The sequence below is a fragment of the Mytilus californianus genome, unplaced genomic scaffold, assembly GCF_021869535.1.
Source record: "Mytilus californianus isolate M0D057914Y unplaced genomic scaffold, xbMytCali1.0.p SCAF_12, whole genome shotgun sequence".
In the NCBI taxonomy this organism is placed as follows: Eukaryota; Metazoa; Mollusca; class Bivalvia; order Mytilida; family Mytilidae; genus Mytilus; species Mytilus californianus.
Genome location: NW_026262604.1, coordinates 45,735,368 through 45,761,697, shown reverse-complemented (window position 1 = coordinate 45,761,697; position 26,330 = coordinate 45,735,368). Strand labels below are relative to the sequence as shown.

Below are 26,330 nucleotides of genomic sequence, written 5' to 3'. Positions count from 1 at the left end.
AAACACAACAATTTTTTTTATAAATTCCCCCTAAATGATGCTTCAGATAAAATCAAGTCTCTTTGTTTCTTGCTTTAATATGTGTAGTATTGTGAATCTTTGAGGACAGTTTTTTGTGGATTTTGTGGGTACAGATGAATAGTTAATTCAAATGTTCAACAAAGTATAAATTTCTCTTAGGATTGTATGCAAACTTTAAAGATTATCCCAAAGTCTGCATCAGCAGAGGAAAAATTTAGCATAACTAACAAAATATGAAAAATGTAAATCATAATGCAATTGGCCTGGTTGAGCAATTTTCATCAATAAAGCCATTTCTTAATCAATCAAGGACTATTACATCAGATCAACAACAGTGATAAACGCACAGATATGTCTCGCTTTTTTGTTATTTTTGTTGTAAAATGCAAATGTTGAAATCAAAATAGCAATACCTTAACATATAAGATATGCAAAATATTCAGAGTCAATGAAAAAAGGTACAGGGCCAAACAATCTCCATGGAAATGAGATGTGTCAATGCTAATACAAGTGCATACCATATTATTGACCTTCCACTAGTGGTTCCCCATAAACTGACCTAATCACAAACTAATACATGCAAACTAACCAAAAGTTTCAAAGTCAATAGACCATGATTGAGGGGCGTGGTCAAATAATCTCCATGGAAATGAGGTGATGTGCCAATTCTAATACAACTACAAACCAAATATCATTAACCTACCACCATTGGTTCCCCATAAACTGACCTAATCACAAACTAATATGTGTAAACTAAGCAAATGTTTCAAAGCCAACAGACCATGACTGAGGGGGCTGGGCCAAATAATAGACAAAGAAATGAGATGTGACAATGCTAATACAACTGCACACCAAATATCATTGACCTACCACCAGTTGTTCTACATAAACTGACCTAATCACAAACTAAAACATTGCTGATGCCACCGATGAAAGCGCTGTATGAAACAGCATACCAGGTCTTGCTATAAGTCTTGCTTTTTTACTACATCATGTACATTAAGGTGATACACACATTATTAAAATGGAACTTGACCACCATTTTCTAATCAGTAACAACATAAAAAAAAATTTAATCATTGATTGATGTTTTATCAAGTGATCATTATCATAAACAGCTGGAGCAACCTGGCCAAAAAACCTGCTGACACTGCTGTAAATGTATTACCCCAAATAAATGACCAGTGCTGTACATGTATTACCCCAAATTAATGACCAGTGCTGTACATGTATTACCCCAAATTAATAACTAGTGCTGTACATGTATGACCCCAAATTAATAACCAGTGCTGTATGTGTATTGCCACAAATTAATAACCAGTGCTATACATGTATTACCACAAATTAATAACCAGTGCTGTACATGTATTACCCCAAATTAATAACTAGTGCTGTACATGTATGACCTCATATTAATAACCAGTGCTGTACATGTATTACCCCAAATTAATACCTAGTGCTGTACATGTATGACCCCAAATTAATAACCAGTGCTGTACATGTATGACCCCAAATTAATAACCAGTGCTGTACGTGTATTGCCACAAATTAATAACCAGTGCTGTACATGTATTACCCCAAATTAATAACCAGTGCTGTACATGTATTACCCCAAATTAATAACTAGTGCTGTACATGTATGACCCCAAATTAATAACCAGTGCTGTACATGTTTTACCCCAAATTAATACCTAGTGCTGTACATGTATGACCCCAAATTAATAACCAGTGCTGTACATGTATGACCCCAAATTAATAACCAGTGCTGTACGTGTATTGCCACAAATTAATAACCAGTGCTGTACATGTATTACCCCAAATTAATAACCAGTGCTGTACATGTATTACCCCAAATTAATAACTAGTGCTGTACATGTATGACCCCCAAATTAATAACCTGTGCTGTACATGTATTACCCCAAATTAATAACCAGTTTTTAGTTTGTTTGAAAACCAAATAAATTTGACAAGGCCTCTTTTAAACATATAAATGGTATTAGAAAAAATCAAAATGGATCATCAACAATAACTCATATCATAATATAATTCAAATAAATTCAGTCATTTAAAATGTTAGAAAAATGTTTAAAAATCAAGCTTACATTTGTTGTTTTGGACTTTTTTCTCCATGGCAGGTTTTTGGATTGATCCCCATAATCGTAGCGTAACTCCTCTCCCCTGACTATTTCTTTGAGGGCAAATAATGCCAAATGGGGATTACCATCCACATGAATACGCCTCATAATAGAATTTTTTTCTCTGCCAACGCCATCATTGACATACCTGCCCATTAATTTTGAATTTGTAGCATCAATGCTGAAAAATGAAATTTCACAATAAACATTCATTGTCAATGATCAATTAGCAGTTTTGTAAAGCCTGTCATGGCATATTATACAATATTGTACAATTAGTAGTAAATTGATCAAAATATACAAGAGCTAGTACCGGACATGAAAAATACCTGTGTCAATGCAGATGTTAGCATCCATATGTCACCCTACAGCCTTCAACAATGACCAAAACCCAAAACATGACAAAAAATGTAAAAAATATCAAAAGAATCAACTGTTGACACAGATATGTGTCTCACCTTTTTGAAATTTTGATAGTATAATAAAAATATTGAAATTAAAATGGAAATATCATGTACCCTATGCAAAACAATCAAATTCAATGAACCATGGTTGAAAGTGCTGGTGCAAACTATTCAAATACATGTAATTCAAGCAAATGTTTTAAAGCCATTAGACAATAACTGAGGGGTATTGAGCCAAATATTCACCATTGATATTTGATGTGCCAATGCTTATACATCTGTATACCAAATATCAATAACTTACATCAAGTGGTTCCCCTTAAACTGACCTAATCATATCATAGTATCAAAGAAACAGACTTAACCAGAAAAAACTATAAACATTGACCAATGAACCATGAAAATGAAGTCAAGATCAGAGAATCCTACCAAACAGACAGACACCATGTCCTTTTTTCCATATGTACACCTTACAATCATTACATACACCAAATATAGTTGACCTATTGCTTATTCTTGTATCTGAGATTAGGACCAAATTTCAGAAACTTAACATTGACCAATGCTACAGTTGACACAAAAAAAAATGATCATGCTGCACAGAATGTTTTTGAAACAATGGAGAACTAGACATCATTGAGATGGGAGCCATCTTTGTGGTCCCCGCTGTAAATAACCTGTGGTAAAAAATTTGTATCTTTACCAAAGGACATTGGGTTGTGAACTGAAACCAAAGTTTTTGAGCTTGACCTTTGACCTAGGAAGTTGTAAATACATTATGACACACCCTCTGGTAGTGGTAAATATACATGTCAAGTATAAACTTTGAAATCATAACGGTTGTCAAGATATAGAGCGGACACGATCTTTACCATAGGACATGGGGTTGTCAACTGAAACCAAAGTTTATGACCTTGACCTTTGACCTTGGAAGTTGTACATACATTATGACACACCTTCTAGTGTTGGTTAATATATATGTCAAGTATCTATAATATTATATGAGAAGACCTCATTTTGTGTGTTGCTTTCCAAGATAAATTAATCATTATGCCTCTGTGTCCCATAGGTATCATGCATAGTCGTGTTTGTCATCCTCGCTTTTCATTATTCAGTTTGGGTTATTTTTGGAGGAAAAACGAAAATAAAGGCATTCGGATATTGTGTCCGTCATCCGACGGACTTTTAAGTCATAGACAAGACCTCCTTTTAGGACTGTTTTAACATTACACATAATTTTCATAAGTACTTGGGGACAGGACAATTATTTACGTGTTTTTCTGTATACTATGATCATACATATACTATAAATAAAGTGTATTTGCTATTTACTATCATTTATATTATATAGAGTCTCTATATTATGTACAAGTGACCGCCTTGCATAGTAAACTTGGAATTGAATGATAGTAAATAGCAAATATAATTTACTTATAGTACATGTTTGTTCATAGTATAAAGAAAAACGTGAAAATAATTGAAATTAATAGAAAAAAATAACGGACTGTGGAAAAAAGGGAAGGGCTAAAAACTCATCCTACAACAGTTTACATAATTTCAACAATGCTCTAAATGCCTGCAATTTCGCGGGTGTGTTCTAGTAAACTTTGAAATCATAACGGTTCTAAAGATATAGAGCAGACACAGTCTGCGCCATAGGACATGGGGTTATCAACTGAAACCAAAGTTTTTGACCTTGAACTTTGACCTAGGAAGTTGTACAAACATAATGACACTCCCTCTGGTGTTGGTTAACATACATGTCAAGTATAAAGTATGAAAGTACATGTATGAAGTTTCTCTAGACATAGAGCGGACACAATTTGTTAGGTGTGGACACTGGACAAACAGACAGAAAGATGGATGGACTGACTGACTGATCACTATAGGGCAACCCGCCACTAGGCGGAGCCCTAATGATCTTTACAAATTACTACTGTGTAGCATCATCACCTGATATAGGCACTCCAGAAGCAGTTGAAAAAACAAATGGGTAGTCAGGACAAGGTCAAATTCTTCTCATTTTCATAATATTCTACGTTTTGCTGACAAGTAAAGTTTTCTAATACTGATTCCTAATACATGTAACATAGCCATTATTTGGGTCTGATTATGATCCTTTAATGACTTTTTCTCTCTCAAATCTTCAAAATCAGAACTGGTGGTACCTGTTCAAAGAAGCATGTAACAAGTTGAAACTCATTTAAACACATTTATCCTTCAACTATTCATTTGAGGTATTTGTAGAACAAAGTTATATTATATTTAAGCTTGAACAATATTGTGACATAATTAGTTTTTATCTATTGTTTTCTGAGAATTTCATGTAAATGAAGTGAATAAATTGTACAGCATATGTAATATGTGTTCAATAATTCTGTGAAGTTTAAGGGATCTAAATTTAAAATTGAAGGCAGAATTGTTTACACAAAACAGATCCCTCTTTTGTTAATTTTGCCAAAAATTATAACCAAGTTTGGAAAAAGAGAAAAAATTCCTTTAACAATTCCATAATAGCAAGTGTACAATATTTCCGTCAAGTTTCAATTGCTACACTTTATATTGCTAAATCAACACCGAAAGGGTACTGTCACCTGCATTTGTAAAGATGATTACTGTAAGATCTAAATAATCACTTATTAATTGTGATGTACATGTGAGTATGTTAAAATTGTGTAGACATTTTAAATACACAAAATGTTGTTAAAAAGTAAATGTCAATATTTCAAACCCTAGCAAATTTTTATAAAAAGGAAAAAAACATCTCTCTTACCCCTCCCCCTGAAATTACAATCTGAATAATGAATTAAAATGTTTTCTCACAAAATATGCTTAGAATAATCCTGAAAAGTCACAACATCATCATTTTGAAACCAAAAAAATGCAGCTTTCTTACCTCAGCTTCTGATCCTCATTATCTCTAAAAAAGAAAACATAACATCCATGGCCTTTTCTGACATGGCTGTCAAGTCTCCTGTCTCCTTTTTCACTGGACATCAACTTGCCTTCATACTCAAGTAGAAATTCTCCCTTCATAAAAGCTCTTGTTGTAAAGACCCCTTTTCCTGAAATGAAAAAAAATTGCTTATATCTACTTAATACAATAAAATGCTTCGCTGATTGCAGCCTGATATGACTGCAGAAGTCGAAACCTGAACAGCTGGGGCAAGTTTGGACATAAAATTCAAGCTTGATACTGTCTGTTGGATTGTGATCAAATTTTTGACATAAAATAGGTTTCTGACACAAAATAGATGTGGTCAAAGATCTTAAAAATCTATTACGCAATACTGTGCTATTGGGTAATATTGTTCAATTGAAGATTTCTTCTTGAAACTTTTCAAAAATTTGAAATTCAAAAATTTTGGAGAAAAAAAATATGAACCCCCCACCCCCCAAAAAAAAAATTTGGGAAAAAAAAATTACCCCAAACTTTTTGACCCCCCTTGGAGTAATTACCCCCAAACTCAATCCCAGCCTTCCATTTGAGTTATGGCACCTTATAGTACAACTTTAGAGAGATCCATACATTTAAACACAAGTTATTGTCTGGAAACTAGAAAAATGCTTGTTTTTGGTCACTTTTTGGCCTCTTAATTCCTACATGTTTGGGGCAATTACCCTCAAACTCAATCCCAGCCTTCCCTTTGTGATATGGAACCTTGTGGTATAATTTCAGAGAGATCCATACACTTACACACAAGTTATTGTCCAGAAACTACAAAAATGCTTGTTTTTTTGCCCCTTTTTAGCCCCCAACTCCTAAATTGTTGGTACCATAACCCCTAAAATCAATCCCAACCTTCCTTTTGTGGTATTTAACCTTCTTGTAAAATTTCATAGAGATCCATTCACTTAAACTAAAGTTATTGTCCAGAAACCAAATGTGTGTCTAGACGACCACGACGACAACCACATCATAGCATTATACAAACCCAAAAATTTTTTTGCTGTCGTATAAAAACTGAAATATTCATGTAGTCTGGTAGTTCCTTCTATATCTAATTATGATATCAGAAAGTGAATAAAACTAAAGGCTGTTAAGGGTATTTGTTGCTCACAGAGGTCTATGTGCATCTTCCACAATGGGGACAAAAAAGTGTAAAAAAAATTGTCATTTAAAGGGAAATAACTCCAATAAAGAGTGATCCGATAATTTCAGGCATGTGAATTATTTGTAGCTCTAGTCTTGCTGATCAATTTTGCTATCCAATTTTCTCTCTATCTACTAGTCTTTTTAAGATTATAGGAAAAAATGAACAAAAATTGGTAATAATTCCTATAAGTCATCTGACAGTTTAGATGAAAATAGACAATAAGTAAATTTTTCCACATTCTGAACATTTTCTCTAAGTCGCCACCGGCAGATCACTATTGCTATGTCGCGCTTTCTGAAACAAAAAAAAAGATGTGGTATGATTGATACTACTCTCCAGCAGAGGCCAAATGAATTAGAAGGTTAGCATCTATAGGTCACTGTTACATATAATGACCTTCAACAATGGGCAAAGCTCAAAAGCAAGCTTTAAACGTCATCGAAATGAAAAAATGTAAAAGAATTTAAATGAGAAAACTTATTTTCATCATCAGCATTACAGTAACCTTCATACTAAAAGACCCATTGGTGGCCTTTGGCTGTTATCTGCTCTTTGGTCGGGTTGTTGTCTCTTTGACATATTCCCCATTTTCATTCTCAATTTTATTTTTTACAGAGATTATCTTTAGTGCCGTGTGGAGACAGTAGAGTGCCTCCCCATGTTTCAGGTTTATGCTATTATAATATACTAGATAATGGAGTGTGTGTCTGAGCGAGAACATCTCTATGTTCATTACTTTAGGAATATTTATTTAAAACACAGATTTCACTATTCAGCCCCATTAGGGGCCAGCTGAGGCCCACCTCTGGGTGGGGGATTTTCTAGCTGCATTGAAGACCCATTGGTGGCCTTCCGCTGCTATCTGCTCTTTGGTCGGGTTGTTGTCTCTTTGACGTATTCCCCATTTCTATTTCCAATTTAATTTTTACAGAGTTTGTCTTTAGTGCTGTGTGGAGACAGTAGGGTGCCTCTCCGTGCTTCAGGTTTATGCTATTATAATATACTAGATAATGGAGTGTGTGTCTGAGCGAGAACATCTCTATGTTCATTACTTTAGAAATATTTATTCAAAACACAGATTTCACTATTCAGCCCCATTAGGGGCCATCTGAGGCCCACCTATAAGTGTGGGATTTTCTCGCTGCATTGAAGACCCATTGGTGGCCTTCCGATGTTGTCTGCTCTTTGGTTGGGTTGTTGTCTCTTTGACATATTCCCCATTTCCATTCTCAATTTTATTATTTTAGCTTCTTTTTGATAGCTGAGGGATAGTTATGATAACTAGACTCAGCTAGTGTTATCAGGAAGCGTTCCTTGGACGCACGGGTTCATGCATAGCTCATTCAGACAGAAAACCATGCGTCCAGGGTGACTATACGTGCCTTAACAAGAATATTGTTAGTATGACAAACACAGGTTTCCTCTCCATATGACTAATCAACAGTGGAACAATAAAATCAGTTGTAACAGTGAAACACCAAATCAAATATATAGTTGAATAGCATTGGAAACCAAAAGTTACAATAAGGGACAACCAATGACCAGATACTTTTATGTAAATACAATTAAACAAAAACATTCAAGTATCAAGTGTAGTACAACATTGTCATTTATTTATCTGATGTTGCAGGATCATTTAAATTGAGTGTGATCTCAGTCATTAAACCACCCCTGGGGATATCCTTAACCTGGTCGTTCCAGTCAAGGTTTAAGGTATCTTAATCCAACTTTTTTTTTTTTTTTTTTTTTTTTAAAGTAGGTCTGGCGATAGGACTGGCAAAACTGTCTTACAGGATCCAATGTTCACAAGTACTATATAAAAATCTAAAAACTTAGCCACACGTGCACCTATCCCAAATAAACCGAAGGGTGATTGAATGTGCTCTAGAAAGGTAATAAGTTACTGCATGCCCCACTAGTGCCACCAGATTATATAAGTTTGAGAGAAAATACAAAACTGGCTGAACAGTTAAAACAAACCAGACTTTAAATGAACAATTGCTCATCAAGGTATAAACCAAATAAAACAGCCATCACATATATAATGAAAGAAACATATTTAAATATGGATGAACATCTCGGTTTGATATTACTTCATTATAACATGCCTAAATTCAACATCTTGATGATGAAAAAAACCAATACATTAAAGAACTTGGTGGTGAAAAACCCAATTTGATATTTGCTTGAAGGGTGAATTGGAGTTAATAATGCAATTGAAAAAACTATTTCACTCAATTACATAAAAAATAATGGGTAAAAACCCCAATTTGTGAATTCTTATGTGGAGCTCTGTTATATATACTGAATCTGATTAGTTCAGTTTGTGGGGAACCAGTACTGGTAAGTCAATAATATTTGGTGTGTTGTTGAACATGTATCAGAATTCCAACATCTCATCCATGGGGATTAGTTGGTCAACCCCCTTAGTCATGGTTGTCATGATATATTGACATTAAATCTTGGACATGTTACAGCTTAAAATTAAAAGGTCAAACCTCAGAAAATTACAATAAGACCACCATCAACATCATCTTAAAAATTACATGTATATGTACATGCATATTAATATTTTGGTGAAAGAAGTTCATCCTCTCGATCTACTTTGTCACATTCCTTACATATTCATTTAAATAAATGCCACGAGGATTATTATTAATATACATGTACAACAACAAGAAAACAACCCACTGCCAAAGATAATTGAAAGACGTCTAGAGGTCAATACACTATCTCAAACAATAGACAAAATAAAAAACTAAAAGTACAGCCAATTGCTGAAATGTATCATTACATGTATTTGCAAGATTTAAAATATTATATCTTTCACAACTTTTTGAGTATTAGTTCAATCTATCATTTTATAAAACTTTGATTTCATTGTGGCTAGTCTGTAAAAAAGTCATCAATTAGAGATACCAATACTATTGGGACATTAATTTGAGAACAACAAAAAAGATGTCTATTTCAGGGATATATATATAATTGGTCATACATGTAGATTTGAAATCTTATTTTATTATGACGTCACATTTGGATGTCGACTTCAGGAATGTTTGTTCACCTGTTTTCAATGATTAGGTGGAAGTATGTTCTTATTTCAAAAAGAGGCAGGCACTCAGCAAATATTATTAATTTGTGCATGAACTACTTGCTAGAAACTGAATGTTTTTACCACAACTTTGTATGTTTTAACTGGAATACATATACGTACATATAATATAAAAAAATACGTGTCTTTTTCAGGACTTCTGATCCATGTTTGGCATGTTTGTTAGATCATAGAGGTGGTTATGAAGGGTGAATGTTCATGACAGTCCTCTATTACAAAGTATATCACTGGATTGAGCTTTTTGTCCAAGTGTATTATTAAAGTGTTTTGCTTTGAGCTCAGTTCATTGTTATGCAAATGCATTCTTTGTGAAATAAAGATTTGACAGACAACTCACATCTGCACATGATCTGCTGCAAGGTAAGATGATTAAATCTGTCAGCACAAGCAGTTGTACCATCCATTCAATGTAAGTATTTAAGGGGAGATTAAAGCATTTTATCATGTTTATTTACACTTGAACCAAACATTTTTTGTCCAGAAGCCAAATAAAAAAAGCACAAATTAACCAAACAATGCTACTCGTGCTACTAACAATATGATGCTAGGTGGTTTTGTTTTTTTTTAACATCTGTGCTGCCTGCTGATGAGTCCTGAGTGTAAATGATCATTCACTTATACATACCGGTAATGTTAGTAAGTATAAATTATTTTTTTTAATCCTTTTGTCCGTAAATCCTTTTCATATCTAAAAGAATTTTAATCAGTGTGTAGGAGTTATGAGCATCTGTATTGGAATCTGCCATATCTGGTATATCATCATTACTTAAAACCATAATATATCTTCATAGAAACAATTTCCACATTCAAACAAAATCTTTTACTAATGATACTGGGAAGATCCTGAACAAATTTTCAGTTTTATGTGGACAAACCCAAGTAAGAAATTACCACCTCAAAGGAACATAAATAGAACCATACAAATATTACGTGCATGCAGGTTCACAGACACCATCTCGCATACTAAAATTTAAAACTGATTTAAAGTAGTGTCTCCTCCATAACAGTCTTGAACATTAAAACTCAATATTAAATAAAAGACACTGCTATTTTCAGTGTTTGGTACAGGTTTGCTGTCACTGTGCACAACAGTTCAACATAGGACCCTATGGGGAAAAACCAGAGAACTGTTTGTGTCAGAAATCACTGTCAAACATCCAAACATACTATCCACACTGATCTGTGTCCACACTTGTGTATATATAAAAAATATTTTCAAAGTAAATCAAGCTGGATCATTTCATAAAAGTTAGGACAAAATTAAAAAGAGTGTAGAATTTAAATAAATTGATTGACTACAATAGCCTGAAATGGATGTTTTACTTACATTATGTTGCTTAAATCAGTCTTAATCTATCTTTAAAGGGAAACTTCGCAAAAAAATGAAAAATTGATATTATGTTCATTCTGTTTAAAAAAGCACAAATTCATAAATATTAAAGTTTTATTCTGCTATATAAGAGATCACCATCGATTTTAAATTTAGAGTATCAATTCTCTGCATGCGGCCATTTTGACATCTTCTCGGTTTCGAAACCACAATATATCTATAAACCACAAAGGACCAAAACTAGCAGTAACCTAACGTAGTCGTAATTGCGTGTCGATATCTTGTCAAGCGTACAGTTGTTTTATCCGACAAGAAAAGCATAAACAGTTTCCCGGGTCACAAACATGATTATAATAGACATGGTTGTTCAACCTTTCCTAACTAACATGATACGGAAAATGTAATTATTTTTTTTTAATAACTAAAGTCTGTCGTTTTTAAACTGTTTTTTTTTACCAAGGATTTGTATTTGTTACTATACAAATTCTTGTTTTTACTAAGTTTTGAAACAAGAAATTTATATGGGAATTAGTTAAAAAGTTCAAAGTCATAAATAAGTGTCCCGTGTATAATTGTTTTCGAAAATCTAATTTGTTCATACTTTTTTTATGTAATAAACTTTTATGTAATAAACCAAGGCTCCGTGTTGAAGACCGTACTTTTACCTATAATGGTTTACTTTTATAAATTGACAATTTGTGAATTGGATGGAGAGTTGTCTCATTAGCACTCATACAACATTTTCTTATATCTAATTATTTAAATAAATTCAGACCTTCCCTTATCTGATCATCAGCATGCATATGGCTAAAGGAATTATTCCCAGAGGTATTGTGAGGTGACACGTCCAGGTATTCATGCGATTTCCTGTCAGACTTAAAAACTCTTATTACACAATTACATAAAGCAAGTTCATGCATCCCTTCATTTCTGAGGGTATTGATCAGTGTACACGGCCGATAACTTATAACTTTCCATTTTGAAACTATCGGGTGAAATATACATCTTTGTCTTGTGTGTCCGAGAGTGATATACTAGTCATTACTAAACACATACGCTTGTTTATAAATAACATTTCTGGTGTAAAGAATGATATTTATGAAAATCTAAATAATTCCAAAAAAAGATTTGATAAAATTTTTCCAAGGGTAAATTGTGGAAAATGTAAGTATATACTCGTTGTCAATAATGATGGACATTTTGAAACATACAAATATTGATATAACAAAAATGTACGCACTTGTCGGTCATTGGTTAATACGCCTAGATAGAAAGTTACGGATATAGATAGTCGCAATTAAAAATATATACATGTTTTTGAATATAACAGAGGAACATCCAGAACCAATTTGATTTAAATACAGGTTGATTTCTCACTTGCTTTGGTTCATTGAAGTTATGGACATAGTAAAATCACAGATTTATATTTCATTTAGATTGTTCTCAAACAGTTAAAGAAATTCGTCATCACCACAATTGTTGGATATAATGTATAATGATGTGAACATGGTTCTAAAAGTACATTATGCTAACTTTCCTATTCCGACATGCATGTAATATATATGCCACTGGACGTACACTAATGATCCCCAAAAAATCTATTTGAAGAAATAAAGAAACTTCACTCCGGATAGACTGATAGTATTTGTATTAACGTCTGATTAGCTAGATGGTTGATTAATTTATTTAGTTGGCTTGTGGGGGAATAAACTATTCCCAATATTGCACTTATGCATAAAATATTAAATGAGAGTAGTATAAGAGAAAATATAAATACGAAAAGTCGCATATCTGGTAAAAAAAAGTCTCACTGGCAACTATAGAATTTCACGTTCAATTGTCATTCTTAATCAAAATAACGGACAGTCATTAAAATGCATGTACACTTTGATAAAAAGGGGTGCCGCAGTTGCATATTATTCATCATACATCTATTTCAAGTATATACTTTCCTGTCATTCTTATAAGTTAACGCAGAGATGTGTAACTATACATCTCCAGTTAACGACAATCAACCATATAAATATTTGAATCTGATGTGACTTACCGTTCATCTCTTTCTTTTTTTTCTTCTTTTTTTTTTTGATTTGGGCAGGTACACAAACATTGTAATGTTAAATATACTATTCCCAGGTTGGGAGGGGGCTGTGGTTGGAGGTAAAGTATATTGAAAGTTACAAAATAAGAACGTTGTATTAATGAATTTACATGAAGAATTCTGATCTTGGACAAAGGTTTCTTTTTTTTTAGTTCAGTGATTTAAATTGAGAGAAAAAAATCTAGTCAGAATTTAAATCGTACCGGCAATTTCCACCTAAGACTCCTCTAAAATCATGAATGGTCAGGCTTCACAATCATCCGAATTTTCTTTGCATTGGTACATTCAGTATCGGTAGCGATTTACCTTGACATTTCCGGGTATAACAGAGCTACTTGTATATTACCTGTATGTGCTTAGGTGACGTTCCATGAGGTCTTATGTATACAGGTTCACATTTATAATGGTTTCTGATATAACAAGGTTTTATGACATTCACACTTCTGCATGTTCTGTACACCATATTATTATCTTATTTTCAGACCAAACGTGTGGATGTGAATATTTTCCAGGAAAAATATTGAGTATCACAAAGTATCAAATTAATTTCGGGATTTTTTTCTTTCTTGGTATCAAATCACAGAAATTTAAAGAATATACTGCTTGTCCGCTTGAGGTGTATTCTTGTCAGTTAAGACTGACATATATGTCTCTGGTATAGAGTGGGTTTATGAATGAATGATAAGTCTTGCAAAGGTACAAGATATAAAGCACATTGAAAATTGATTTCGCCGATCTGTCTCCATTCAAAAAAGGAAAGTTGACGTAAGATTGAATCTGTTATTTTTTTCAAACATCGTTGGTCAAATAGCTAAAGTATGTACACGTTGTGAGATTTTAAATATTTTAATAAGGGCATTCCTGATTAGGTAAATTTAGATCGCTGTGGACGGACCAAGCTATATTAATCATGTAACCGCGAAAATTTTCTCTAAACATTGAAATACTCAAGGTTAATACCCATGATAATTTGAAAAAGTAAGTACAGTGTTTGGTTTATACGCTCGTTTTCGTGGGCCATTTTTATTTATAAAATTATTTAATTAAAAGTAATTCAGAATTTCGATGTTACAACAAAATACTCACCTATCTATTTTAAAATTAAGCTTACCAAAAATATAAAAGATATATATAACGGCGATTCAGGTATTTTGCCACCATATTCCTCTCCAAATAATTAATGTTTTTATCATTCATACGAAATGTTGTTCACACCTGTAACGGTGAACCGTGTTGGCTAAAATTCACTGAGTGAAGATCAAAAGAATAGAATTACAGAATGCTAATCTTTTAATTACCTTGAATTTAACCACGCATTCAACAGGTAGTCACTAAGTGTCACAGTACAATACACATTGTATTTACACTGTACTAGTGGGAAATGTTTGCTAGACTGAAGTAAGAGACTTCAGGTGAGAATACAAACATGCATTTGTAAAACAATATCAGTTATATATGTTTGTTCAAAATATCCATCGGAAAAAAATCATAAAAATATATTCTATTGTATGATTTACTTTTATTACTATAATCATATCAGAAATCCTTTAAATATAAATCGTACATCTTAATTATTAGTTGGTTAATAGCTACGCCAAAAGTCGTCGATGCGCTTTAAATCGCGTTATTAGATGATTAACGAACAAGACTTACAATGAGATTTATTCACTCCCGGCATGCAAAAAGACTTAAACTACGTCACATAAGTCAGGAAGTTCGAACAAATTAAATTATTAATTCCCAATTTTCTTCTTTATTAGTGTTCATATCCAGATAAAACTTGGTGAATATGTTTTTTATGGTATTATGAACATATTAAGATGAATAGTAAAAAATCGCGAATTTTCCCTTTAATTTATCAGCCAGGATGTTTTCAACATAGAGATATAAAACTAGCTTGTTAAAAGTCTAGATGCATTTATCATTTATAACACTCAACAAGAGGCTCTCAAGAGCCTGAATCGCTCACCTGTATTTCAGAGAAGATTTTTAAATGTTAGCAAACTTGATGAACAAATTGTGTAAAATTGTCTTTAAAGGGCAAAACCTCCTTAAGGGGTCAATTGACAATTTTGGTCATATTAACTTTTTTGTAGATCTTACTTTGCTGAGCACTATTGCTGCTTACAGTTTATATATATATCTATAATAATATTCAAAATAATAACAAAAAACTTCAAAATTTTGTTAAAACTACCAATTCGGTGGCAGCAACCCAACAATGGGTTGTTTGATTCGTCTGATAATATCAGGGCCGATAGATCTTGACCAATTAATCAATTTACCCCATGTCACATTTGCTCTAAAAGATTGAGTTTTTGAGATATAAGCCAAAAACTGCATTTGACCCTTATGTTCTATTTTTAGCCATGGCGACCATGTTTGTCGATGGATACAAACTTCAGAAACAATTTATAAACAAGATACCCTAAGGAACATTTAGTTAAAATTTGAAGGTATTTGGCCCAGTCGTTTCAGAGGAGAAGATTTTTGAAAAAGTTTACGACGACGACGGATGCCAAGTGATGGCAAAAGCTCACATGGGGCCCTTCGGTGAGCTAAAAAGGAGGATCCAAGCCCTGTTACCCCTCCCAATCCGCCTCTGGTTTGTATTTATTGGAATTCATTAACCATTATAGATTATTATGTGCATATGGCATTGAATCCCTCTTTTTTTCATTTTTTGTTTAAGGTGGTACCTAACACTACAGGGAGATAACTCTGTAAAAATCAGCTAAACGTTTTAATTACGTTGTATTGTTAAGGAAATATTAAGCTTCTCAATGATCAAAATTAGTGTTTGTCAAACTGCTATATAACCAATGAAATTTTTCTGATAAAGTGGTTGGTTCAAATTTTTTGAAATTTTTATATTTTTGTCAAAGGGTCAAAGTAAACATTTTGTCAAAATTTTATGAAAATTAAACGAGCCAAATTAATATTAGTCAAGGTGTTGGGTACCACCTTAATTCTATTAATATTTTATTATGTATTTATTGTAACAATATTATTTTATGTGTTATTGTTCTCAGTTATAAGTATAAAGATTGTAAATATATCATTTCCTTTGAGTTAATTAGCAATTAGAATTTAAGGCATGTAAGAATGGTTTTCCATTTTTTTTTTTTTTACTTGGCATGTCATTTTCTTCCACTCCCATTTCCTTTTTATTTGTAGTGGAGGAAACATATAGGTTGCAGAGATTATATAATTTCTTCAACATGTTCAATCTGTTCAAGAAAACTAATCATTAACACTGAACTATGAATTAATTTTTATCAAAGACAAACATCTCTGTCAGATGGAATTTACACCTTACAAAATAATGTTCTAGATATAGTAACAACTAAATGATTACTGATTCATTAAAATGAAGTTAAGGTCATGTGATCCTGTCAGACAGGAAAAGTAATAGTTACACAGAAATTAGTGTGCTAACATTCCATTGGCAAATTTAGTCTGATACATTTTACAAAAGTGTGGGACTTTTACATCATGCACTGTCTAGAATGTACATGAGTCATACAGTAAAATTCATTAATGGCATTTGTTTAGAATCAGAAAAATATCAGGGTTGAAAAATGTGCTCACTGATTTATAAATAAATTTAAATGATTTCTGCTAAATTGTTTAGTAAAAATTTAGGTCTAAACTGTAATCTTCCAGTTTTCTATACTGGAGTGTAATAAATTATTTAATAACTCATGTTTACTTTCAAAGTTTCCATTCTTTGGCTGACTCATAATGAGTATAACAGGTTGTACTAAGGACCTTTCTAATGAGTAAAATTAAGAATTGGAAATGAGGAATGTGTCAAAGAGACAACAACCCGACCAAAGAGCAGAGACCTTGTTTTCTTTCAAATTTTGAACCTTGAACATGTTGAAGTACAAATAAATAGTTTTCTTATTTAATTGTTCCATATTTTTCATATTTGTGCCTTTTATAGACAGTTTTTCTCATTGTTGAAGGTGGTAGGGTTGCCTATAATTGCTTACATCCACTTCATTTGAACTCTGGTGGATATCATCTGATTCAATAGAGTTGCCTCATTGGCAATTATATACCACATCTCTTAATTCATTGTTATTCAGGTGATTTTTTCAAGCTTAATTTTCTAAATATATCACTGAATAGTAATCTTACATGTATATATGCAACTACTCAATATGTAATTTTATATTTTTAAGCTAAAATATATTCAATAAATACATTTATCATATATTTGTTATGAAACATTGGGGTTTGCATATTTACACAATATATATATAACCACAGATTTGCCCTATTAATATTTCCAAATAACCAGTTAATTGTGCCTTGTCATTTGGTTATTAATGATGTTGTAAGCATTTCTAACAGCAATGACTGATGAAGAGGTGCTCATTTTGTCAAAATCAATGAAAATTAATTTGTCAAATAAATAAAGATAACTAACGCTTAACTGCTAAAAGAAAATCTCACATGACATTACAATTTTCAAGTATTTTGAGTTTCGTAATAGTGAAATTATTTCAGTGGAAAAACATTTATGATCTTGCCAGACTAATCATAAAATTCTTTCCTTAAGCATATGTATAAATATATGACATGTTCTTTTCCATATGGGCCCTAGTATCATCCCTTGATCCATATGAGCCCTCAGCTTGCGCCTTTAGCTAATATTAGTGTCTTGGGATGATACCAGGACAGATATGGAAAGACATGTTTCAGTCTATAAGTACATATAAAAATAATTAGATATGGTAAGACTGCTAATGAGACAAATATCCTGGGACCAAAGTTCAAATGAAAAGGATATATTACGCGCAATTGAAGTTTACTGTATGGATTTCAACAAAGATAAAACAGTCATGCTGTATAGTCAGCTATAAAAAGCCCCAAAATGAAAATGTAAAAAATTAAACAAGAAAACTAATAATATATTTATAAGTATTTTTGTGCTTTACATCCTATGAGCTGTGCCCTTTAACAATACCATTGCTTAAATATTTTACCACATATATACATTATTATAAGTAAACCAGAAATATATTAGTGCATCTCATGCATCACACACACACGAATACTGTGAAAGTACTTTTATTCGTGGGGTACCAATTTTCGTGGTTTTCGTGGAAGGTTTTATCCACGAATTTAAGTGTCCAACGAAATATAACAACTGTTGTCCAAATCAAGACATGGAAAAATCCCCTGTAGGTTCGACTACATGGATACGGGCATATTTTCTAGAGAAAACATCAAATATCAGCAAACGCACTATGAACTATATGCAGTGGCGTAGCAAAAGTGTAGCATGTACAACTTCAGACAGGATTTTAATTTTTAAATTATAAACCAAAGTAAAAAATTAGCTTTGAAAAATGAAAGTCAGACTTCCGGTTAAGATGTATGATGATGAAGTGTTAATTTTATCTGCTCATAATTCTCTCACGGAAAAAAATAATAATTGTTGCATATTGGGCTTGCTTTTTTTATTTCAAAAGTATTATTTCATAAGTATTCATTCATTTTGTTTAGGGGCCAGCTGAAGCCCACCTCCGGGTGCGGGATTTTCTCGCTGTGTTGAAGACTCATTGGTGGCCGTCAGCTGTTTTCTGCTGTTTGGTCGGGTTGTTGTCTCTTTGACACATTCCCCATTTCCATTCTCAATTTTCTTCAAAGTACATTTGTAGCATTTTTATGCAATTTTTTTCTTTAGATGACATGTTTATGGCCCAATTAACACCTTTGATGATCGTTAATCTCTTGATTATTGTCGGGTTAATTGGTGTCACCACTTCTGATTACACGTGTGCAACAATCAAAATGTTTACTTTGCAATTTTCTTCAATGAGACAATTTGTATTCAGAGATGAGTCAGCTTATTTCTGAAAGCAATTATTTTATAAAAAATTTGATGAATGTTGTCAGAAAATTAAAGACGAACATGTAAGTGAAAATGAACACCATATGATTATTTTCAAGATACTTCGTTTCTGATGGGATCCAATTTTCACCCAAATTTTTTTCTCAGAAAACTAAAATCCATGAATTTAAGAACCCACGAACATGTAACTTTTGCTCAATCCATGAAAATTGATAACCATGAATAAAAATACTTTCGCAGTATGCATATATGTAGTAGCATGCTTTCCTAAGCTTAAAACCAAATTTCATGAGCTCTAATTTGCAGTTCCTGAGAGAAACACAACCAACATTTATTGCAATATAGTTCCCTCTCCTAGAGTGAGGATGTATTGATTTGATTTGAATTTATATTATTTATTTTTAGAAGTATACAGTGTATTCAATGGAATTAAGGTTATTACTCTTCAGAATCAGGATTACTTCAGTTTAAATTAAATGATCCATAAATCAGCAGACATATAATTATTTAATACAACAGAGAAATTTATTCAAGTTGCTTGTTTATCACTTCAAAAACATTAAACATAAATAAACAGTCAGTTGGCAGGTTCAAAATATTGCAATCTTAAACAGCATGAGTTACAGACATGATTTAAATTAGAAATCTAGTTAAAATGGTTCTTTTTTCTTCCATTGGTTTAGGAATTTCAGACAATTACAAGTATCTCACACATATCCAAATAAAATAAGGGATATATTTTAAACATAGTGAAACCTGTTGCGAATGTTTCCTGTGCAGGTTTTAAATAGTGTGTTTTTGTTGGATGTTTGTATGACAGGCAAAAGGACACAATATGTTTAACAAAATAAAATTGTACTTTATTAGCATGGTTGATGAAGTTTATCTAAGTTGAATACTGAAATATCAGAAATTATTGCAATAAGAAATTATTGCAATAATATATTATTGTGAATTTGACATGACCATACAAAATTAAAGATTAATTTTTGCAATTTCATGAAAAAAGTGCAAACAGATATAATTTTAATTTTGTATTCGTATATATATGGATTGTGATTTTATATTATTGTGATAGTCATCCTTCTTTAAGACAATTTTCAACCAATGTTTAAATATTTAAAGTCTTGCAGTGAAACACCACCATTCAGAAGTCAAGTGCTACTAAAAATAAACCCCGGTTTTCTGAATATCTTCAATAAGCATACTATCGAGCACATTAATCCTCAATTTTTAAAGCATAATCTTTGACTTGTAAATTTTAACTCAAAATTAATGTAAAAATAAGAAGATGTGGTATGATTGCCAATGAGACAACTCTCCACAAGAGACCAAACATCACAGAAATTAACAACTATGTCACTGTATGGCCTTCAACAATGACTATAAACCATACCACATTATCAGCTATAAAAGGCCCCTAAATGACAAATGTAAAACAATTTAAATAAGAAAACTTAAGGCATGATTTATGTTCAAATTGGTCTATATGTATATTTCATTTCTACAAATTTGTTTGCTAGTTTAAGTAAACAACAGCATATGTTCTAAAAACTAAAATAACAAAAAATACCGAACTTCGAGGAATATTCAAATCGGAAAGTTCGTAGCCAAATGGCATAATCAAAAGCTCAAACACATCAAAAGAATGAATAACAACTGTCATATTCCTGACTTGGTACAGGCATTTTCAAGTTGAAGTGGGTGAATTGGTGTCCAAACAAATTAATGGAAACCTTACAATAATTTCTAATTCACTGTACCTTTGATGCCAAAATGTTAGAATTTACCTAGAAACTGAAATGGAAGGCTGTATTGTTACAAAGATATCAATGGAGGACAACACATAAAATTCTAACAAAACTCACCTATTTCAGGGTTAATATCTTTGACAATAAAACCATCCTTGTCAATACCCTGTCTTATATACAACTCTGCCTCTTTAACTGCACTAGACACCTAATGAGGAAAAAGAAATGAAAATTCTATGATTGTTTGAATTCATATGTTATGTATGTATATATATTAACTTATGAAGTAAGATTGGTTTAATACATGCTAGCTATATTCATAAAGCAAAGGCTGATCCAGGAATTCTTTCACAAGGGAGGCTCAACTGCCAAGTTAAAAGGCAAAAGATGGATGTCAATAATAGCCTCTCGAGAGATTCACTTAGTGTAAAAATAGATGCTAGTTTGTCCCTCACATTTGGATGTGCAGGAGCAATTTTCCTAAAGATTGGACTCTGATAAGAAGGGAAAAGTAGCATTATATCTGCACCTTTTAATTTTATTGAACCTATATGCTGAGAGTACCATGAGATGCACAAGCAGATTGTAGAGGTCACTAGCGTATTTGGTCTTATGAGGTCAATTCATGAAATTTATCCCTCTTAAGTTTATTGGAAATAATGGATATCTTACTTGTTTTTATTTGGAAATTAATTTATTTGTGACATTTGGAATACGATATTTACGATTTGATATAGTTTTTGGATTCATTAATATTCTAACGATGTAGCTTGTGATGGATAATTTTGTTACGTTGTCAGCAAACATTTGCTAATGGAACGGTAACGGAACTTTCTGGCAAGGCCAAGACAAGTTCTAAAAGTGACAATATTTTCAGCCCAAATTATGACCACAGGCAACTTATTTCGCCAGGTTATGATAACAAAAAACAGTGCTTTTCAAGCGAGTATTGAAAACATTATTGTAGGAGGTGGAGCCATGGGTAATACTCCTGTCAATCAAACACAGGAAGTAGCTATATCGGATGTCTACAATATGTTATTGCAGAATCAGTTATACATACAAACTTTGATGCAAAAACAGAATTTACAAACTGATACTATTCAGACAGCACCAAAGATTTATTCTAGACAATTGGCAACAATGGCCAGACCAAGAAAGGTCTTCAAAATAAATCTAGAAAAGATAACTATCAATCACAAATGGACTGTTTGTTTGACACAAACAATAATATTTCTGCACCTTCTGAATTATATCCAGATGTTTCAAGTGACAAACAAAGTTAAGATTGCAATGATGAAGATTGTTCGGAGAACAATGATCATGATGAACATGAAGCAGATCTAGAAAAAACTAAAAATGCAAATGTCTTAGAACCAATGAAAGATTTTATTATAAATTCTGATGAAAAGACAGGTCCAAAAATTAATCATGGTTTAGCCAATCATATGAACCAGGGACTGAGGACAAGAGTGAATGAAGATAAATTCAAAGAACTCACCAAAAAGTATGATAAACCTGGAAGCCATTGTACATAGCTTATAGTGATGACGCTAATTTAGCTCTTGTAAACCGATACATTTATTCACATAGCACCATTAATATGATCATTATATGCCTTGGTTGTATTTTAAAAGCTAAATGTATCTACTACCTATTGAGCATCATTTATTGTATTTTTCTGCATTCAGTCAATTTAAAACTATTGTCTGATCGGTTGTCATGTGGAATTTTCAAAAAGTTAAAAATGTTTTATAAAATCCTAATCAAATATTTCATGGAAAGAAAGACTAACAAGAGGCTCTCAAGAGCCTGAATCGCTCACCTGTATTTCAGAGGAGAAGATTTTTAAATGTTAGCAAACTTGATGAACAAATTGTGTAAAATTGTCTTTAAAGGGCAATAACTCCTTAAGGGGTCAATTGACAATTTTGGTCATATTAACTTTTTTGTAGATCTTACTTTGCTGAACATTATTGCTGCTTACAGTTTATATATATCTATAATAATATTCAAAATAATAACAAAAAACTGTAAAATTTTGTTAAAACTACCAATTCAGTGGCAGCAACCCAACAATGGGTTGTTCGATTCGTCTGATAATTTCAGGGCCGATAGATCTTGACCAATTAAACAATTATACCCATTGTCACATTTGCTCTAAAAGATTTAGTTTTTGAGATATAAGCCAAAAACTGCATTTGACCCTTATATTCTATTTTTAGCAATGGCGGCCATGTTTGTCGATGGATACAAACTTCGGATACAATTTATAAACAAGATACCCTAAGAAACATTTAGTTAAAGTTTGAAGGTAATTGGCCCAGTAGTTTCAGAGGAGAAGATTTTTAAATGTTAGCAAACTTGATGAACAAATTGTGTAAAATTGTCTTTAAAGGGCAATAACTCCTTAAGGGGTCAATTGACAATTATGGTCATATTAACTTTTTTGTAGATCTTACTTACCAGAACATTATTGCAACTTACAGTTTATATATATCTATAATGATATTCAAAATAATAACAAAAAACTGCAAAATTTTGTTAAAACTACCAATTCGGTACAGCAACCCAACAATGGGTTGTTTGATTCGTCTGAAAATTTCAGGGCCGATAGACCTTGACCAATTAAACAATTTTACCCCTGTCACATTTGCTCTAAAAGATTTAGTTTTTGAGATATAAGCCAAAAACTGCATTTGACCCTTATGTTTTATTTTTTAGCCATGGCGGCCATGTTTGTTGATGGATACAAACTTCGGATACAATTTATAAACAAGATACCCTAAGGAACATTTAGTTAAAGTTTGAAGGTAATTGGCCCAGTAGTTTCAGAGGAGAAGATTTTTAAATGTTAGCAAACTTGATGAACAAATTGTGTAAAATTGTCTTTAAAGGGCAATAACTCCTTAAGGGGTCAATTGACAATTATGGTCATATTAACTTTTTTGTAGATCTTAGTTTGCTGAACATTATTGCTGCTTACAGTTTATATATATCTATAATAATATTCAAAATAATAAAAAAAAACTGCAAAATTTTGTTAAAACTACCAAATCGTTGGCAGCAACCCAACAATGGGTTGTTAGATTCGTCTGAAAATTTCAGAGCTGATAGATTTTGACTAATTCAATAAATTTACCCCATGTCAGATTTGCTCTAAAAGCTTTAGTTTTTGAGATATAAGCCAAAAACTGCATTTGACCCCTATGTTCTATTTTTAGCCATGGCGGCCATGTTTGTAAATGGATCAAAACTTCGGATACAATTTATAAACTAGATACCCTAAGGAACATTTATTTAAATTTGAAGGTATTTGGCCCAGTAGTTTCAGAGGAGAAGATTTTTTAAATAGTTTACGACGACGACAGACGACGACGACAGACGACGACGACAGACGACGGACGCCAAGTGATGGCATAAGCTCACATGGGGCCCTTAGGGCCCCGGTGAGCTAAAAATTGGCAGAGGATGAAGACTAATAACCTAGATAACACACACAAACAAGAATGTGTCCATAGTATACAGGTTACACAGATGCCCCACTAGCAGTATCATTTTCTATCTTCAGTGGACCGTGAAATTGAAGTCAAAGCTCTAATCTGGCATTAAAATTAGAAAGATCATATCATGTGTACCAAGTTTCAAGTTGATTGGACTTCAACTTCATTAACAAATACCTTGACTAAAAACTTTAACCTAAAGCGGGACAGACGAACGGACGGACGGACGGACAAATGAATGGATGCACAGACAGAAAAAACATATACCCCAAGGTGGTGCATAAAAATGAAATTATTTTGAAATTATGCATTTTTAAGATCCACTTTTTATATGTTTTCAAGTACTTTTAGTAAAAATTTGTTAATTGAACACACCTACACTGTTGTTATGACTCATTTATTAATACTTACATTTTTCTGGCCTTTGATTTGAGCACGTTCATTTTTCCTTGTCCTGTATAAAAAATATTTCATTTTAATACATTTTATATGTTTGAGCAATTTCAAAATTATTTTAGAAATTTCTGAATTATATTGATTTAATTTAAAGAATATACATATCTGTGTATATATATAGGATAAGATTAGAGATCACCAAATGCGGCCAAAAAATATGAAGTACTGTTTTATGTACATGTACATCGCATGTATAATTAAAGAACCTTTGTGAGCACGCTCACATACCCCAAAGCCCCCACATTGTCACTGGACAAACAAAATCTCAACAGATTCCTAAGTTCAAAGACTCATAACTCTACAAAACAAACTGAAAAGTAAACTGATAAAAATTTTCTTGTGAATATGCACATTTACATATTATGTTTTCATTAACTACAAAGTTTCATGAAATTGTCTTGTGTGGTTTCAGAGGAGTTGCGATTACAAACTGTTGCAGTAGTATATTTAGACCAAAATTAAGTTCAAAGGGGCATAACTCCTAGAAAAAAATTGAATCATAATTTCCTGTGGATATGCACATCTACATAGTATGTCCTTATTATCTACAAATTTTCATGAAATTCTGTTGTGTGGTTTCAGAGGAGTTGTGATGACAAAGTATATTTTGGCCAAAATTTTAAGTTAAAGGGGCATAACTTCTAGAAAAAAATTGAATCGTAATTTCCTGTTGATATAAACATCTGCATAGTATCATGTCCTTATTATCTTCAGTTTCATGAAATTCTGTTGTGCGGTTTCAGAGGAGTTGCGATGACAAGAACGGGACTGGCCAAATTCTAAGTTAAAGGGGCATAACTCCTAGAAAAATAAATGGGGAATATGTCCATGTGACACAGATGATGCCCCCGCTTGCATATCATATAAAGTTATAAAGGGACATAACTGAAGAACAGTAAAAGTGACATTACCCAAATTTGTACTTCATCTGAGTTTTGTGGTAATAAGTATTGTGTATAAGTTTCACAACATTTGGTTGAGGCAAACTGAACTTAGAGAACAGAAACGAAAAATTCAGCAATTTTTCCCTTTGTAAAGGAGCATAACTCTAGAACAGAAAAAAAGATGCTACCAAAATTCAAACTTGATCTGTATTTTGTGGTAATAAGCCTTGCACATTAGTTTCATAATATTTGGTTGAGGCAAACTAAAGTTAGAGAACGGTAAAGAAAAAATTCAGCAATTTTTCCATTTGTAAAGGAGCATAACTCTGGAACAGTTAAAGTGACGCCACCAAAATTCAAACTTGATCTGTGTTTTGTGGTAATAAGCATTGTGTATAGGTTTCATAACATTTGGTTGAGGAAAACTAAAGTTAGAGAACGGAAACCAATTTTTGGACGTACGTACGTACGTACGGATGGACGGACGGACAGCTGAAAAACATTATACCTTCCGCAACTTTGTTGCGTGGGGTATAATTAAACATTAAGGGTTGTTCCAGAATGAAACAAATGGGCAGGAAGGAGAAAAGGTGTATGGATAGGGCTTGATATTACCATTTGTCAGATTGACCTAGACAATTAAATGAAGGTATTGGACAAATAGAATTAA

The 26,330-nt window shown here is 32.5% G+C and overlaps 1 long non-coding RNA gene across 1 annotated transcript; it reads right to left on the bottom strand.

The window, feature by feature from the left end:
- Window positions 1-2,136: 2,136 nt before the first annotated feature.
- LOC127721888 (uncharacterized) lies at window positions 2,137-21,019 on the bottom strand. Its single transcript, XR_007991509.1, has 3 exons — window positions 20,935-21,019; window positions 5,457-5,625; window positions 2,137-2,337 (listed from the first exon to the last, which is right to left on the bottom strand). It is a non-coding gene; the product is annotated as an uncharacterized LOC127721888 (long non-coding RNA).
- Between the last annotated feature and the right edge of the window lie 5,311 nt (window positions 21,020-26,330).